Source organism: Rhinolophus ferrumequinum, chromosome 3, assembly GCF_004115265.2.
Source record: "Rhinolophus ferrumequinum isolate MPI-CBG mRhiFer1 chromosome 3, mRhiFer1_v1.p, whole genome shotgun sequence".
NCBI lineage: Eukaryota > Metazoa > Chordata > Mammalia > Chiroptera > Rhinolophidae > Rhinolophus > Rhinolophus ferrumequinum.
This window is the reverse complement of record NC_046286.1, coordinates 71,793,513-71,799,574: the sequence shown is the minus strand read 5'-3', so window position 1 is coordinate 71,799,574 and position 6,062 is coordinate 71,793,513.

Here is a 6,062-nt window from a genome sequence, read left to right as displayed (position 1 = left end):
GTGTCCTCCAGGCCTTTTTTTTTTCCTAAGTTGCCAATTGATGCTTCTTTCTCTGACACTTAGGATAGTATGTGGGGGTGGGGGGGATCCCTTATAAAAAAGAACAATAAAATGCTCTATCCCATGTAAGTATCAAGTTTTAGTCATTTTATTCAATAACTTATTCAAAATGGTCTGAGTTTCTCCAATATGATACAGAAGCCAATGTCCATAAAACTCTTGGGCATTTACTCAGAGAAATCGAATGTTCACACAAAAACCTGTACAGAGTGTTCATAGCAGCATTATTTGTAACAACCCAAACTGAAACAAGTCAGATGCCCTTCAAGGGGTGAAGGTTTTAACACACAATGGTACATCATTTCATGGAATACTACTTAATAAAAAGCAAAATACTGGAACCCACAACTGGAATGAATCTCCAGGGGAAGTTTGCTAGGTTAAAAGAGCCAATTCCAAAAGGTCACATAGAGTATCATTCCATTTATGTAATATGCTTGTAATGACAAAATTGTCGAAATGGAGAAAAGATTGGTGGTTCCTTGGAATCAGGGAAGAAGAGACATGGATGGACAGGATCCTTGTGGAGTTGAATAGTTAAGTTTTGTAACAAATTGCAACTTTTCCAGAGTGACTAGCATTTCATTCACACCATCAATGTATGAGTTCTTTACATCTTCACCCTCGTTTGATGTCACTTTTTATTTTAGCCATTCTGATAGAAATGTGTTATCTGTGTTTTGTGTGTGTGTGTTTTAGGTGAGAGGAGGCTTTATTCAAAAGAATTAGCAAAATCAGGGAGCAAGATTTGCAATATTGGGAGAGTGCTCTGACATAAGATCTACAAATCTTAAGGGTCAAGCAGAAAGGAACTTTATTTTAAAGGGAGGTATAAATGAGGCTAAAAAGAACCTGGAATGAGGGAATGGAGTGAGCCAGTGGGATGATCGGCAGTTGAGGAAATTTCTTTCCTTGAGGTCAGCTTCTTCTCAAGAGTAGCTGTTTAGAAAGTGTTGCTCCACAGTCCACTGCTGACCAAAATAAACTTTGGTCAAGTCAAATTCGCAGGTATTTTGTAAAGGTTGGTCAGTGAGTACTAACAGTTCAACTAACTACTTACCAGGCAAAAAATCTGGAGTGTCTGGCCTTGTTGAAAGTAAACATGAGTTTATTGAAGTCCTATGGGAAGGTTGTTCTTTGAAGTGAGTCTTGTCAGAACACAGAATGGGGATTTCTCAACCTTTGTTGTTTCTACTCAGCATAGACCTCAAGTAGTTGAGCACTGTCACAATGGGCACTGGTGGACATCATCATGAGTTTTCTTTCAACAGTTGTATATTTTGATACAAGCAATCATGCTGATATGCAGGACACTTTATAAATGTTATTGATAATGACATGTATCACTATAATTCACTAAAAGTACTAGAAAGCAAAGATCCATTATTAGCTCCATTTATAAACAACACGTAACAAATCATGACTCGCAGAATCAGAGGTGACTAAGTATTTTATGGATGCAGCTCACTTCGAGCATGGCATTCAAACATACCAGGTTGCCTTCCCTTAACAAGGAGATAATGGCCTGAAAACTTTAGTAGGAGTGGCAAATATCTGTGTTTCACTTATTTTGGACATTTGCTTTGAATCTCAGGGATTATATATCACTTCAACTTCTGGAGTAGGTCATTGGAATTATTCATAGCGGATTTTTTTCTCCCATCTCAGATGCCAACTGTCTTTCAACATGACACTGTCTCCTTTCCCTTTTTGTATACTTCTGAAATTCAAAGTCAGGTTTCTCTCTCCATTACACCATTCTCAAGAAGTTGCAATCTGGTCTCCAGTGAAGGGGTGGCAACTCAAGAGGCACCAGAGATATGGGGAAAGACAGTTTTGTGGCTATGGGGCGAGGGCTAGAGAGACAGCAGCCATTGTCCCTGTGTTGAGCCTGCCTCAACGTTCATTGTGGTTTTTAATTTGCCTTTTGCAAGTGGCTAATGATGTTGACTATCTTTTCATGTACATATTTGCCATCTGGTAGTCTTCAGGGAAATGTCTATTCATGTCTTTGGGGCATTTTCTAATTGGATTATTACTATTGAGTTTTGAGTTATTCATGTATTTTAGATACTTGTCTTTTATCAAGTGTATAGTTTGCAAGTATTTTCTTCCAGTCTATCTTTGTCTTTCCATTCTCTTAACAAGATCTTTTGCAGAACAAAAGTGTTTAATTTTGATTAGCTTCAATTTATCAATTTTTTAAAAACCTTAAAAATGTTTCAAATAATTTTCTGTCTTGCTGTCCTATGTCTGATTTGTCAGTCTTTGGCCAGTGTTACACCTTTATTACTGCCCTGTGACAGCTCTGAAAGAATCCCCATTTACTGGGCAAGATATTCCATTCCTTCACTAGGATATAGTATAAAGATTGTTCTAGGATATAGGATAAAGAGTTCATTTTTTAGTGAGTTTATTGGGGCTTTCCAGAGAAACAGAACCAATAGGATATATATAAGATGTTGGCTCACCGAAAAAAGTGGCCGATAAGTCAAAAATAGGTATGGGCTGGCAGACAGGGCTACATAAAAGACTGATGTGTGTAGGTAGTGATGCATGGGATGCCTGGGTTGTTTTTGAGACAGCATAGGAGGTATCGTAGAACCTTTGGGCTCATAAAAATGTTCCTTTTGACGGTTCAATCTACTAAGTCAAGGTTAACAGTGAAGTTAGGTTGACATCATGCCTCTGATGTGGAAAATGGCACTTCACCTCTGTAGTTTTCCTTCCCCCAAACCCATAATCCCCGTGTAATCATGAAAAAAGCATCAGGTAACCCCACACTGAGGGACACTACTAAATACCAGGCCAGTATTCCTCAGAATTGTCAAGGTCTAACTTATCTGTATTGTAGTCTGTTTGATAACAATTCCTGGAAATTTTGTTGATTTGCTTTATAGCCTAATGTGCAACCAATTCTCAAAAAAATATTTCACATATGCTTGAAACAAAGGTCTAGGAGCTAATTCTTAAATGTAACACTGTATATGTTCAGCACAATAAGTGTCACTTGGTCATTTTCCCAGTCTGCAGACCTTTTGTTCTCCCACTTCAGCCTCTAAACTCCTGAGTACACCATCCACATGAAACACACAGAGGAAGTCCTCACTTAACATCACCCACAGGTTCTTGGAAACTGTGATTTTAAGCGAAACAACACAAAACAAAATCAGTTTTACCATGGGTTAATTGATATAAACAAGATTTAAGTTACTACAGCATATTTCTGGTCACAAAAACATCACCAAACTTCTAAATAAAGACCTGAAACACTTCCAATATAAAACATTGAAATAAACGATGTGCTATATATACATTTGACAAAGATTAACAAAAACAAGATACAGTAGTACCTTGGTTTTTGAACGTCTCCAATGACGAACATTTCGGTTTACGAACACCGTAAATTTTATGGATCTATGGTATCATTAGATAGTCAAATTCATGCTAAATTTGCAGTTTTTGGGGTTGATTTTAAAGGTCTGGAATGGATTAATCCATTTTGCATTACTTTCTATGGGGAAACCGTGACTTGGTTTTCGAACGTTTCAGAACTCGAACACTCTTCCAGTACGGATTACGTTAGAAACCGAGGTACCACTGTAACTGTTTTCCAACCCATTTATTCTAGTTCAGAATCGCAGGTGACTAGAGCCCATTCCAGCAGCTCAGAGTGCAAGGCGGGAACACACCCTGGACAGGATGCCCTTCAATCTTAGGGTGACTCACACACCCCCACTCTCACTCAACTGGGACAATTCGGGCACACTGATTCACCTCACGTGCACATCTTTGGGATGTGGGAAGAAACGAGCCCCTGGAGAAAACCAATGCAGGCATGGAGAATGCAAACTCTACAGAGTGGCCTTGCCCAGGAATTAACTGTTTTTCTCATCAACTTTGCAACAAAACATTGAAAGAAATGTTATCTGAGGACCTGCTGTAGTGACACAACCTAAAAGAACATTTAGCTCTAAGTCGTAAGCTATCTCCGATGGCCCCACTTTTATCTCTCAGAGGCAAAAGAAAGTTGGAGGTGGGATGTCTTCATATGGTGGTATTTGTTTTTCATAGTACACACAGACTTCCTCTGGTAAACACAAGCTACATTTCTTTTTACGGGCATCAGTTCCCAGATCTTCCAATTCCATGGTGTACTCTTTCCTAAAGCTGATCTGCCTGAAAAGATGCCTCAGGACCAAGTATCATCCCTCTTATCAATTATTCTTTTCACATTAGACAACAAAGATACACCTCTTTTTCATTCTGAATCTTACCAAGGCACTTTATTTTAAATAGTAGTTATTAAACTATCCTAAATTGCTTGAACTATTTAAACCTAAAATGAAAATCTTAAAATGTCAATTTAAGAAGTACTTGCGGATGTAAAATTTTTCCAAATTATTTTTAGAATACTTCTAGAACTCCAAAATGTCCCCAAGAAGAATTTGATCATATCCCAGTGAGGAAGAAATGGGGGGAAAAAATCTGTAAAGTTATCTCTCCATCTCTAAATGCTTCTCATCTTAAAATCTCTAGGGCTTTCCAGTTTTCCCAGCACTATTTTTTGAAGAGGCTTTCTTTTCTCCATTTGTCACCTTACACAAAAATTGACTGAAAATGGATCAAAGACTTAAATATAAGACCTGAAACAATAAAATACATAATAAGAAAATATAGGTACTAAACTTATGGACCTTTGTCTTAGAGGATTTTATGAATTTGATCTCAAAGGTAAAGGAAGTAAAGTAAAAATAAATGAATGGGACTATATCAAACTAAAAAGCTTTTGCACAGCAGCCATCAACAAAATATGGCAACCAACAGAATGGGAGAAGGTATTTGCAAACAACACCTCTGATAAGGAGCTAATATCCAAATTCTATAAAGAACAATACAACAACAAAGAATCCAATTAAAAAATGAGCGTAGAATCGGAACAGACACTTACCCCAAGAGGATATACAAATGGCCAACAGACTATGAAAAAATGTTCACTAGCTATGAGGGAAATGCAAATTAAAACCAAGAGATACTGCCTCATACCTGTTAGAATGGCTATCATCAACAAAACAATAACAAGTGTTGAAGAGGCTGTGGAGAAAAAGGAACCCTCATACACTGCTGGTGGGAATATAAATTAGACAGACACTCTGGAAAACAATACGGAAATGCCTCAAAAAATTAAGAACAGAGTTCCATATGACCCTGGAATCCCTCTCCTATCTACCTGAAAAATTTGAGAACATTTGTCTGTAAAGATATATGTACCCCTATGTTCATTGCAGCATTATTCACGGTGGCCAAGACTTGGAAACAACGGAAGTGTCCTTCGATAGATGAGTGGTAAAGCGGTGGTACATATATACAATGGAATACTACTCAGCCATAAAATGAAACACTGCCACTTGTGACAGCACGGATGGATCTTGAGATTATCATGCTAAGCAAAGTAAGTCAGATGGAAAAAGTCAAGAACTATATGATTTCACACATATGTGGGATATAAAACTGAAAAGCAACAAGTGAACAAGACAAAAAACAAACAACAAAAATTCATAGCCACAGACGACAGTTTAGTGATTACCAGGGAGAAGGGGGTGGGGAGGAGGTAGAAAAGGGTATAAAGGGTATTAATTATATGGTGACTGAAGACTTGCCTTTGGGTGAACACACGATGATGACGTACTACAGAACTGTACACTTGAAACCCACATAATTCTATTAACCAGTGTCACCTCAATACATTTAATAAAATAAAAAAATAAAAACCTCTAGGAAAGTGACCTCAACAGCTTATGTAGAAAACTGTTCTGAGGTAATTAGTTCACCAAATTTCCACTGTTTGAGCCAAGTAGTTTAGGATCTGCTAAAGAAGGATTTCCTATCCCACTGCAGTAGGATTTAGTTTGAATTTTTACATCATAGTAAGAGAAATTCAAGATATCAAGAGACAGATCACGGCCAATAGAGAAGCCATCTTTGTAATTCCTCATCAAGTA